The sequence below is a fragment of the Pinus tabuliformis genome, chromosome 5_2 (genome assembly GCF_031772625.1).
Source record: "Pinus tabuliformis cultivar Carrire ecotype Pingquan chromosome 5_2, CPIR1, whole genome shotgun sequence".
NCBI lineage: Eukaryota > Viridiplantae > Streptophyta > Pinopsida > Pinales > Pinaceae > Pinus > Pinus tabuliformis.
Genome location: NC_142306.1, coordinates 313,437,905 through 313,452,132, shown reverse-complemented (window position 1 = coordinate 313,452,132; position 14,228 = coordinate 313,437,905).

Sequence of the window (14,228 nt, the reverse complement as noted above, 5' to 3'; positions counted from 1 at the left end):
AGTTCAAGAGGCTTACTAGCTGATCCTTCCTTTTCAGGGAATTACGACCTGGTTTGCTTACCAAATTGACATGATTTGCATATTATATTTTCTGGAATGTTGATATCAGGAAGATCACAAACAACCTGAAATTTGCTTGCTTTTCTTATTTGAGAGAAACTTAGATGCCCCAATCTTCTGTGCCATAGCCAGTGTTCATCATTTTTTCTTAGATAGCACTATTTTTGTCCTCCCTTGAGTATATATAAGTTGTTTTGAGTTCTTATACCTTTGATCACGGTTTCTCCTGTATCAAGCTCATGAACAACACATCCATTTGATCAAAATACTACTTCATTTCCTGGATCACACATTTGACTAACACTCAACAGGTTATGCTTTAGACCATCAACATACATAACATTCCCATCTTTAACTTTTTCTTTTAATAGAACAAAACCTTTGCCTTTTATGACAGTAGGAGTGTCATTTCCAAATGAGACCTTCTTTTCCTTTTCTAAGGCATTATATGGCTGAAGTTTTTCTTTATCACTTGTCATGTGTTTAGAGCATCCACTGTTGATGTACCACTGATTTTCTTGTCCTTCTACATATAGGGCTATACCACATCTTTCTGTTTGTGGTTATTTCTTTCTCCATATTTTGGGATTTAATGAAGCTTGCTCCTTCTGAGATGTTTGTCGAAATTTACTCCTACATTCAGATTCTTCGTGACCAAAGTTGTTGCAGATAGGAATTCTATTTCATTTACAAGAACAGAAAAGTTATTGTAGGTCCATTTCATGATCCTTGTCACATTCCTTTGATTTCGTGCTTCTCTAGTCATGATGGTCTTGTAAGCAACACATTGAGCAGCTTTGTGTCCAAAGTTATGACATGAAGAACATTGGCCATTAAAGACGTTCCTGCAATTATCAAATCTACTAACCTGGTGATTGTAGTTGCTATTGATACTCATTCTTGAAGAAGATTGAGTATGATTTACCTGAGGTTTGTAGCTTTTGTTCATCCTTAAAGTAAGTTGAGCCTGATTTACCTGGTGATCTACTTTATGTCTTTGTTGTTGATTGTCAAACTGTTCACTGCTCTTTGCTGCATCAAGATAGATTTTAGTGGAGGTTGATGATACCCGAACAATGGCTGGGTGTCAACCCAACCTTATGAGTATTCAGACTATAACAGTTCCGATGAACAATCACCAACTTTTGATAGTTTGGGGTCTTCGTTGAACTGAGAATTACATATTCGACCCATAATCTGGGATTGTTCTATGCTTGGGATGCTTCTTCAGCATATCTAAGACCTATCTTTATCAGAGGAGAATGCTACACTTTGATAATTTCATTTAAGGTTTTTAATCCTTTAGTAAATCTAAGATTGAGAGCTTTTGTTTTCTCAATATCCTTTCTTAGACCCACAATTTCACATTCTAGTTTTTCATTGTGTTTTTCTCTTTTAGCAAGTTGGAATGTGAGAGTATCTATGATCATGTTCGTTTCTTCTAAACAGATTTTGAGTTTGGATATTTCTTCATAAAGGTCATCTTCATCTAAAGCATCCAAGAAATCATCATCTTCAAAAGCCATTAGAAGTCTATAGGCATTATTATTTTCATCTTCATCACTATTTGATAAATCATTGCTATCTTCATGAGTATAGTAACTCTTCTTACTTACACTTTGTTTTCTATTCCATTTTGCTGATTCCTTACCTTTATCAAGCTTATCTTTATGAGGACATTTGGAAGCATAATGACCGACCCTTCCACAAGCAAAACATTTGAAAGGTAGTTTACCTATGAATCTCTCGGAACCTTGTTGAAGGTTCTTGACAAAGTTGGATTCTTCCTCTCCTTCTGAAATATGTCCTAATTCATTGAGTTCTTCTCTTCCTGAATCTTTGAATGTGGCTTCTCTTATATCTGATGGACCTCCTTTTCTCATTTCGAAAGTAATTAAGATTCTGTGCAGTTGTGTCATAGTAATAGTCTGAAGATCCTGCTTTTCTTCTATGGCAGATACTTTTGATTCAAACTTAGTAGACAAGGATCTTAAAACCTTTTCAACTAAAGTAACTTCTTTTATCTCTTCACCCAAGTTCTTCATGCAATTAAAAATCTCATCTATACGTAAGAAGTAACTAGCAATACTTTCATCATTGTGCATTTTGAGAGTTTCATATTGAATTCTGAGAGATTGCAATTTTGCACGTTTTACCTGATTGTCTCCTTCATAGCTTAGAACGATCTTGTCCCATATTTCTTTGGCGGTTTTGAGCTACATAACTTTGACAAATTTTGATTGTGACAGACTCCCCAATAATGTATTAACAGCCTTGGCATTGGTTTCATATTGCTTTTTACCTGTTGTATCTATAGGAATTGTTGATGGAAATGTATATCCTCCTTCAACGATTTCCTAGACATCTATTCCAAGAGATTGAAGATAGGTTGTGGTTCTTACCTTCCAATAAATGAAGTTGCTCCCATCAAATATTGGTGTTCTAATGGATCCCTCTCTTTCGTAGTTACTCATGATGATAGATCTTCCTTCAAGTGATCAAGCTTCTTCTGAAGGACCTGCTTCGATACCAATTGTTGGAAATAACACTGAGAGGGGGGGGGGGTGAATCAATGTTAACAAGTCAATAATATTTCATTTCCATAATCAGATTCATATACACTACTTCAGTTAATGGAACTTGCGTGTATACGCATCTGTATTTAAGGCAACTAGCGTATATCCTGTAAACTTATGATTCAATTAATTTATCATATGTTTATATTTAATCAGTGCATAAAAACCATATAAATAGTAACCAGGTGCAGTAAAATAGAACATACAATCACACACACATGAACACAAGATATAAGGCAGAAACCCAATGTAGGTGAAAACCACCTGCTGCAAACGTCTCTATCTTCTTTTAATAAGAAACTTCTTTTTACAATTTTTGTACTAGTGCAGTCTTATACCAATATGCAGGCTTCTACTTACAGAAGGCTACAACCTTCTTTTTTCTTCTAGGGACCACATTTCATAAATTTTCAGACTGGATCCATCAATAACATCATTCAAACATCAAATACATCTACATCAATCAATCTCCTTTGCACCAACCACAACTGAATCAATCAATCACTTTTCATAATTTGTAACCAGAATACAATAACCAGAAAACAGTAACCAGAACCCAAAACTTTGTAACAGCAACTAGAAGTAGCTAAAACATATTTTATGAGATATACGCTACTTCAATGTGTCAAACTTAAGTGCATACACACTTTTCTCAAGGAAAACCTGTGTACAGATCTGCAAATCAAATTTAAGATGTATACGTTGTTTTGATATGTAGAACTAGCGTGTATGCGTGCCTTTTATAAAATGAACCTACGTACAGATCTGTAAATGATGATTTAATATTTACAACAATTCCAAACTTCAGTTATACCCATATCATCATATTTATAGTATACAACATGCGCCAATTATTCAGATAAAAGATCAAAACACACAAAGATACTTCACTTCAAGCCTTAAGGTCTTGACCCATCATTAGATCTTATCCTTCAGCGAGCACTCAGGTTCATCCTTGATTCAGATCCAGCTATGCACCATAACCCAATAACCTGTATTCTAGATCTTGATTTTCATTAGATATTCATTGCATGAGTGCCTTTGCTTAATGAATCTTCTCCTCCTTTTATAGTCTTAGGCCTTACTCAATACCATGGACCAAAACCAATTAGAACCAATACCTTGGACCAAATACCTGGGGTCAAAACTTCGGACAAGATACCTTGGACCAATATCATGGATAAAAATACCATGGACCAAATATGATGTGAATTTGAAACTACTTGTAAATTGTTTGCAAGGTATTCAATTCAGAAATATACATGTTTAAAAGATGTCCATGTCTTGCAGAAAGAAAACAAATGAAATTTTCAGTTGTTCATGAACCATTTAAGCATAGAAGATTTATTTCCTTTTACTATTTAACACACTAAAATGAATTTGTTCTACAAAATAAATCAACCACAGATGCAAAAGAAGTTGATAAAGCAGTTCACCCCTCTTAGGCTACGTCTGCTGGGTCCAAAGCTCCCAATTGGGCTTGTCCTTGTTTTAATTGAATGCTCAAATTGAATATACAGCTGAATAGAAGCCTCTACAAGTGGAATAGATGGTAAAAACGTATTCAAAACACTTGGATCCTTCAGGATTGACTACTGGTTCACCTCCAATGGATACCTGCAACCCTATACAGTCTTCACAATACTGGGCCCTGGTGGCTCCTAGAACTTTCATGGCTCCAAAACCTCTGCAAATGACCTCAGATGGCTATAAGACCTACACCAATGGCTTCCAAAGGTCGAAAATACCTAAAATAAAATAAAAAATCGTCCCAAACGGCCTTTCCTAGCCAAAGTTATGGCCATTTACTCCCAACTGCCAGCTGCCCTTACAAAAACTCCAGCTAACTTTAGTTAAGTCCAAATAGGCCCGCCAATTTTGGCACTCTGCCAATTCCGCCGCTAGCCTGACCGTAATGGTTTGGGTGAACTGCAGTTATAATAAATAACATGTGAACGGTCCTAGCGGTTTTGGTTTTACCTCGGAGTTTGAGCCAAACTGTTCGAGCTAACTCTCCGTTTAACTCTGTGTTTATGGGATATGTGACCACGTATCAACATTAACCATTTGTGCTAGCGGTTTAGGGATTAGGCCTACGGTTCCGGGCTTGCGGTCACGTGTAGGGGGCTAGCCCTTAGGGGATGGCCCCTTTCGGTCCCCACCAAAGACTCCTGCAAACTTTTTAAACAATTTCCGCTGCTTCATGAACACATGTGTTGCTTGTGGCGTGTTGGTAAAGCGCTTGGCTGGTGGGGAAGAGGTTGTGGGTTCAAAACTTGCCAATGCCACAAACTTTTACAATGCGCCCACGGATATGATGATGTCACCCTGAGCCACGTGGCGGCCTCTGGGCCTGCCACGTGGCAGATTTCTATTAGCTGTGCAAAGGGAATATTCCCTAGAATATTCCAAGGAATATTCTATGGAATATTCTTTTTTTAATTTTTTTTGAAAAATTCAAAATTCCAATGTTACTGAGAAATTCTTCTTTTTGCCATAACTTTCTCATACGGCGACCGTTTTTCGAACCATTCACGGCACCAGAATCAAGAGGATGAGCACTTTCCAGTCGTTCCACTTTGAACCAGTTCTGAGCATTTTAAATTTTGAGCATTTTACGACACTTAGGACATGAGCACCTGATCACACCTCCCCATTGGGAAGCTTTTGGACCCCAAAAGCCTTCAACTACCTGTTAAAGAGGTGAGGGTATAGCTCCCTCACTCTGTCCACCTCCATCCACTTTGCCTTGTTCGGTTTGCTGCCTTTGAAACCAACCCGAACATAATCTACACTGCCCCTCCTTGAAGTGTGTGTCCTTCTGTCAAGGATTGTATCTTCTTTCAGCTCATCTAAGAATTCTGGCAAGAAATCTTCTATAGATGGCAGCTGAACAACACTTTCATGATCAACAATCAAAGGATGTTCATACAAACGTAAGTTCTCCACATTGACAACAGAATACATTTGCATGTAGGAAGGCAAATCTAATTGAAAAGCATTGTTTCCAACCTTCTTGAGGATTTTGAATGGACCATAACGCATAGGCTTCAGCTTTTTACCTTCTCCTTGCATCCTTTCCTTACTAATGTATAGCCATACCTCATCCCCTTCTTGAAACTTGTGATCGACTCTATGCTTGTCGTGTCTTTCCTTGTACTTGCCTTGACTCTTCTCAAGCTGTTCTTGAATTTGCTGATGTATTTGTTGAATTCTTTCAATGAATGAATGAGCTTTGTCAATATCACTATGTCCCTCAATGGCAACATCTTTCTCAAGAATGAAATCAAGAGGTGATTTTGGCAAGAAACCAAAACAAGCTTCAAACGGTGAGGTGTTTGTGGAAGAGTGTTTGGCACGATTGTAAGCATGATGCGTGTAGTGCAAATGTTCATCCCACAGCTTGGGATGCTTGTTGCAATATCCTCTCAAGAGGTACACAATGGTTTTGTTCACAACTTCTGTTTGTCCATCTGTTTGCGGATGGAAAGCAATACTTTTCTTCAACTTTGTGTCCATCATCTCCCATAGGTTGGACCAAAAATTCCCCACAAATCTGGAATCCCTGTCAGTTATAATGGAAGTAGGCAAACCAAAGTGAATCCATACATGATGAAAAAATAATTCAGCAGTTTGTTCAGCAGTTATAGTTTTCTTACAAGGCATAAGTATACACATTTTGCTGAAACGATCAACTACTACATATAAATAATCATGCTGCTTTCTAGATTTTGGCAAACCTCCTACAAAATCCATAGAGATGCTCTCCCATGGTCTAGAAGGTACCGGAAAAGGAGTATACAAGCCAAGATTCCTATTACTAGGCTTGCTTGTAGCACATAATGAACATCCTCTTATGAACCTTGAAACATAATCTACCATGCGAGGCCAATAGCAATACCTCTGTAGATGTGCAACTGTTTTGCTTACCCCAAAATGGCCAGAAATAAGAGAAGAATGAGCTTCTCTTATGACATTTATTCTCTCCCCCTGTGGTATACACAGCTTGCCCAAATGAAACAACAAATTGTTATGCATGTGATAGTCATTTTCCTCTACATGATTCCCTTTACTCAAGTTAGCATACACATCTTTAAAGTCATCATCAGATGCATATTGTTCTATGTAACTATCATCTACAATGGAATCATTCTTAAGTAAAGTAACAGCACCAATAATAGGCCTTGAAAGCATATCAGCAACCTTATTCAAAGTACCTTTCTTGTACCTTATTACCGAATGGAACTGTTGCAAGAAGCCCATCCATCTGAAGTGTCATGACTGTTGTAACTTGCTTTGTGATTGCAAGTACTGTAAGGGCTGATGGTCGGTATGTATAATAGTTTCTTTGCCCATCAAATAGTGTTTCCACTTTTTGACGCTTTGCACCAATGCATACAACTCCTTATCATATGTAGGATAATTTACAACAGCACCATTAAAAGTTTCAGAATGAAAAGCAATAGGCTTACCATGTTGTAGAAGAACTGCACCCATGGCATAATCACTAGCATCGGTTTGTATCTAAAATGGCTGTCTCAAATCCGGTAATGCAAGCACCGGAGCTGAACTAATCTTCTCTTTCAAAGATTCGAAAGCTTTTTGCTGCTTGCCTTCCCATTGGAAAGCATGCTTCACACTTTTCACTGCATGCATAGGAGCTGCTATAGAAGAGAAGTTAGAGATGAACTTCCTCCAATATTGAGATGCACCCAAAAAACTTCTTACCTCTGTTATGGATTTGGGAGTAGGCCAATTCACAATAGCCTCTATTTTAGCAGGATCTATTCTCAAAGCATCTCCTCCTACTATGTGTCCCAAATAAACCAAATAAGTCTTTCCAAATTCACACTTTGACATTTTAAGAAATAACTGATTCTTCTCCAAAACATCAAGCACTTTCCTAACATGCATGACATGATCTTCTCTAGAATTGCTGAAAATTAAGATGTCATCTAAGTAGACAATAATGAAATCATCAAGAAAAGGACGCAAGACATCATCCATTACCTGCATGAAAGTTGCCGGTGCATTGCACAAACCAAACGGCATCACAAGCCACTCAAAGAGTCCTTGTTTGGTTTTAAAGGTTGTCTTCCAAATGTCACTTTCTTCAATTCTTACTTGATGATATCCATTGCGCAAGTCTAACTTGGTGAAATATCGAGCATCTTTCAGCTGGTCTAGCAAATCATCTATCCTTGGGAGTGGGTAACGATTCTTTACCGTTATCTTGTTCAAGGCCCTAAAATCAACACACATACGCCAAGTGCCATCTTTCTTTGGAATCAATACAATCAGTGACCCACATGGCGAAGTACTTGGCCTTATGAAACCCTTGTCCAACAAGTCCTTGATTTGCTTCTTTATTTCAACATTCTCCATAATAGACATGCGGTACATGCCTATGTTTGGAAGAGGACAATCTGGATGCAAATGGATTTCATGTTGAATCTCCCTCTTAGGAGGCAAACCTGTTGGCTCCTGAAACATCTCATGATATGCATCAACTACATCATACAGTTCTGACTTAAGTTTTGGATCACAATTGTCAAATGACTCATGATTCACATAAACCTTTGGCTTAATCATAAGAAGAACAAAATTCTTACTTGAATTGACCAGCCTTTTTACCTGTCCTCCATTCACCATCGCTATATTTGTCTTATTGCGATGAGCTATAACAATGAACTCCTTGCCATATTTAAAAAGATGATATTTTTTTTCATGGCAATGAAAGATAGCTTTCCTGTCAAACAAGTAAGGACTTCTCAAAACAATTCCTGCTATATCAAAAGGTACCACATCAAGTTCAACTGTGTCAATAAAATGTGCAGTAATTGCAAAGCACAATGTGCACTTTCTTGAAACTTGTAAATTTGCATCCTTGCAAATCCATCCAAGTGGATATGGCTTCGGATGTGGAACGGTCTCAAGTTTAAGCTTCTTGACCAAGTCCTCTGATATAAGGTTTGCTTGTGACCCACTATCAAAAAGTGTGTCAATTTTAGTATGTTTTGAAATCACCCTCACATGAAACAGTTCAATTCTTTCTTCCTCATTAGGAGCTTGTACATGGCAGTTTGAGGTACTAGTGCTGGTTTGAGTTTAAATTTCTTTTCCCTTCAAGTTTTTCAAACCCATGGCTACAATTTTTGTTTCATCACCTGAATCATCCCCTAAATCTTGTGGTGTAGATGTAGTAGCAGCAGTTTTATGTTTCCCTTTGGATTTGTTAAATTGAGGTCTTTTTTCAGGATGTAATTTCCAATAGTTTTTCTCCTCATGGCCTAGTTTAGAACAGTGTTTACAGATCACTTTCTCACTCTCCTATTTGATAGATGCATTCTTTTTTCCTTTTCCCTTGGAGGTTTTCTCTTTGTTTTTTCCCTTGGGGGGCTTGTTTCTACCCTCTTCAAATGTGTTTTTTCCCCTTGCCTCTAAATGGGTAGCTTGGACACAAACCTCGTCCAGGCTAGTAGGGTTAAACATCAAGATGGTGTGTCTAACGTAGCTATGCAAGCCACCAATGTATTTCAGCAAGGTTTCCTGGGTCTGTAAATCTACCCCTAACAAGAGAGCTCTTCTCCTGAATTCTTGGGTGTAGTCTTGGACACTCTGACCCTTAAGTTGTCCGAAATTTTTCCAATTCATAATGGCTTTATGTATGTGAGGAAGAGGATAAAACTGTTTTTTAATGGCCAACAGAAATTCAGGGCATGTTAAGGTAACCTTACCAAATTTCTTGATCTCCTCTTTAGTCTTGGCCTCCCACCAGACCAATGCTGCTCCATCCATTCTTAAAGAAGCCAACTGAATCTTTGTGGCATCATCATGCATATTCTAGATCCTCAAGTAAACTTCCAACTGCCTAATCCAGTTGTCAAGATTTTCTGCATTCACTTCACCATTAAACATAGGTAATTCGAATTTTACATCAAGCTTCAAAAAAGGACTTTTTCCAGAGGATCTATGCTTATGCACATAAGAAGAAGATGAGGATGAAGAGGAAGAAGGTGACGATGGGGGTGGTGGATCACCATTTCCTCCATGTCCTTTCTTGGAATGATCATCATCCTTCTTACCTCCTGAAGAGCCCTCTCCTTCATGTGGATGTTTGCACCCTTCTCCAGCCAATTTCTCATTTCTTTCTTGGTACAATATCCTCACCATTTTAGTGAGGTCCAAGAAAGCCTTTCTAAAGACTCTTTCTTCTTCTTTTGGATCCATGTCTGCAGGAATTTCTCCTTCATGTGCAGACATTCTTGAAGCTTCTGCTAAGATTCTTGAGGGTGAAATTGAAGGTGGAGGTGATGGCTCTCTGGCCTTCCTTGACTGAGGATTCTCTCGTTCTCTAGTCAACTGTCCTTCCCCTCTTTTAAGTTTCAACCTGGTAAGCATCAATACTTGCAAGACAGTTAGAATATTGTTGCACAAAACCTGGCTCTGATACCAACTTGATCTGAATTTGAAACTACTTGTAAATTGTTTGCACGGTATTCACTTCAGAAATATACATGTTTAAAAGATGTCCATGTCTTCCAGAAAGAAAACAAATGAAATTTTCAGCTGTTCATGAACCATTTAAGCATAGAAAATTTATTTCCTTTTACTGTTTAACACACTAAAATGAATTTTTTCTGCAAAATAAATCAACCACAGATGCAAAAGAAGTTGATAAAGCAGTTCACCCCTCCTGTGCTACGTCTGCTGGGTCCAAAGCTCCCAATTGGGTATGTCCTTATTTTAATTAAATGCTCAAATTGAATATACAGCTGAATAGAAGCCTCTACAGGTGGAATAGATGGTAAAAATAGATTCAGAACACTTGAATCCTTTAGCATTGACTATTGGTTCACCTCCAATGGATACCTGCAACCCTATACAGTCTTCACAATACTGGGCCCTAATGGTTCCTAGAACTTTCATGGCTCCAAAACCTCTACAAATGACCTCAGATGGCTGTAAGACCTACACCAATGGCTTCAGAAGGTTGAAAATACCCAAAATCAAAAAAAAAAATCGTCCAAAACTGCCTTTCCTAGCCAAAGTTATGGCCATTTACTCCCAACTACCAGCTGCCCCTACAAAAACTCCAGCTAACTTTAGTTAAGTCCAGATAGTCCCGCCAAATATGGTGGGCCTGCCAATTTTGGTGCTCCGCCAATTCTGCCGCCAGTCTAACCGTAATGGTTTGGGTGAACTGCAGTTATAATAAATAACATGTGAACGGTCCCGACGGTTTTGGGTTTACCTCGGAGTTTGAGCCAAACTGTTCGGGCTAACTATCCGTTTAACTCCGCGTTTATGGGATATGCGACCACGTATCAACATTAACCATTTGTGTTGGAGGTTTAGGGATTAGGCCTGCGGTTCCAGGCTTTCGGTCACGTGTAGGGGGCTGGCCCCCTTCGGTCCCCACCAAAGACTCCTGCAAACTTTTTAAACAATTTCCGCTGCTCCATGAACACATGTGATGCTTTTGGCGCGTTGGTAAAGCGCTTGGCTGGTAGGGAAGAGGTTGCGGGTTCAAAAATTGCCAATTCCACAAACATTTACAATGCGCCCACGGATATGATGATGTCACCCTCAGCCACTTGGCGGCCTCTGGGCCTACCACGTGGCAGATTTCTATTGGCTGTGAAAAGGGAATATTCCCTAGAATATTCCAAGGAATATTTTGTGGAATATTCTATGGAATATTCTTTTTTAATTTTTTTTGAAAAATTCAAAATTCCAATGTTACTGAGAAATTCTTCTTTTTGCCATAACTTTCTCATACGACGACCATTTTTCGAACCATTCATGGCGCCGGAATCAGGAGGATGAGCACTTTCCAGTCATTCCACTTTGAACCAGTTCTGAGCATTTTACGACACTTAGGACATGAGCACCTGATCAAAATACCACAGACCAAAACTAAGTTTTCCAACATGTACGCACCTTTCATTCCGTGAAAGTGCATGTGTATGCTATATGTGCCTTTTGGTCGGCGAACCCGCGTGTACACACGGCTTGGTCAATGAGGAACCTACGTGTACATATCTTTCTTCATTCTAAGAGTCTGAACTGTGATCTGTCATCTAAGTGAGTTGCCATCAAGGACAACACCTGTGTCATAGTGCCAAAGTTGTGTCATAACGCCAACAATATTCTTATTTGATTTCTTTCCATGTTGTTTGTGGAGGTCCATTGACTTGTTCCTGCATTCTTTTCCTACATTCCCAAACTTGTTACAAGTATAAAATCTTATATGACTAGAAAAGGGAGTAGAGGAATTATGATATTTATGTTTCATATCCCTCCTATTGAAACCAATATATTTGTGACCAAATATGTTGCAAGAAAAGAAATATCCCTTAAAGAAACCCAAGTACCTAGGAGCTAATGACCTTCCTGTGAGGTGTTATTTGTTTGAGATCGAAACAATTTTCTTCTGCAATTTGTTGCAACATGTCCATGGTTATGAAATCAAGTGATCAACATTATTTATCAGAGGAGAGGATCGATTAATGTTTCTATTATTTGTAGCAAATGATTTCTTTGGAAAAATCATCTTCCTTGGATGTTGATCTACTTAACTTCTTATCTATTTAAAAGGAATTTCAAATTTCGTATTTTTATCCTTCAAGATCCTTGCACAAGCTTCTGAACTAGACTCTCCTTCTATAGTTTCATGAAAACCAAGACCATATTTAATGGAAGGATGCCTTTGACTACTAAGAATGTTATCCAAAATCTTAGTGCTATCTTGAAATCTCAAGTGTTTATCCTTTTCTTTTAATTTACCTTTTAGAATGTTTACCTCAACCTCCATTCTTTGGTACTATTCTTCCTTTTCCAAATAAAACTTCCTCATTCCTTTTTCAAACTTTCTTCCTTCTTCCAATTTCTCCTTTAATTTGATAATATCCTCCTTTAGACAATTTTATTGTTCTTTCAAATACATGAAGTAGCTCTTCATTTCACTTGTTTAATTTTTCAAGATCTTCTCTTAGAGAGACAATATCAGCTTCAAGTCTTTCACAATATTGTTTAGATTCTACTGTAGCATTACCGATTTAACATGATCCCTGTTATCATATGCCTACAACTTATCCTTAATATTTTTAATCCTTTTTAAGGAAAAATCAAGTTTTCTTCTAATATTAAGAATTTCCTCTAACCTATCTTCTTCTAAAGTAGTAACTCCATCTCACATAACATACTCACCTTTTGATATAAGATTACCTGTTGGTTCTCCTGATGAACAATGTTCCTTTGTTTTTCCTTCATGAAGCTCTTGTAGATCATCCCATACATCCTTTGCATTTGTATAATCCATAATCCTTTTTAATGTTGAATCAAGTACGTTATTAATGATGTCACTTAGTGCCTTATTATTATTTTTCACTTCTTCACCTGATGGGGAGTTTTAGTGTAACCATTGCATACTAGATGTCAAACATCAAAACCAAGATACATCAGATTAGACATCATTTCTTCTTTCCATTCTTGGTAAATATCATTACTTAGCACAGGCATACCTTTATTATCCATTCTTTCTGACTTTCCTTGTTCTTTTGTTACAGATTTTCGATGACCTATAACTACAGATATTTCCACATCATTAGACACATCACTATCATTGCTCTTCTAAATTCATTTCTTCCTTTGAGATTCCTTCTTATTTTACTTCTTTCCCATCATCCCTTATCCACTTCAAGCGGTTAAGCTTTATGTGGAGTGATATGCTCTGATACCAATTGTTAGGAAAAATAGTGAGAGGAGAGGGAGGGTGTGAATAAATATTTTAACTAAGTTTAAAAATTTTCATTTCATATCTTGATTTCTATACACTATTGTGATTCATGCAACTAGTGTACATACCTGACTTTAGTGAAGGAAATACGTATATCCAGTTAAATGAATTTTCATATATTTCGTCATTTGTTCATGTTTAACCAATGTATCATTACTTCAATATTAATTCATTAAGAAAAGACCATGACCAATAAATAACAGATAGGTAATAAACACACCAGAAACATATCAACACACATGGACACCAGGATTTTAGGTTGAAACCTAATGTGGGAGAAAACCATTATTGTCGTCATCTTTGTCTTCTTCTTTTATTATTAAGAAAACTTCATTACATTTTGTATGGGCACTGAATATTATGAGAACACATGCACCTACCTAAAAAAGGCTACAAACTTCTAGCATTTTCCAACACCCACTACAAGGGAGCTCCAACCCCCTGATCTCATTTACCTTCTCCTATCATAAGTGAGCATCTACCCCCTGCACAAATTTATCAACTACCACTAGAAGGAAGCTCTGACTCCCTCACTGAAGGCTCCAACCCTCACCTCCTCTTGTGGACCATGTTTCATAATATTTCATACTAGATCTACTTGACTCAAAACATCAAACCTGTAGGCCACCTTTCATCATATTTTCATACTAGACCCACTTCCAACATTAATCCCAAACCAAGTAATAACTTTGAAACAAAATATTGAATCAAATCGTCCAATCACTGAACCAACTAAATAATTATCACTTTAGCAAACCAATCATTGAATCTCATCCAACTATTGCAACCAA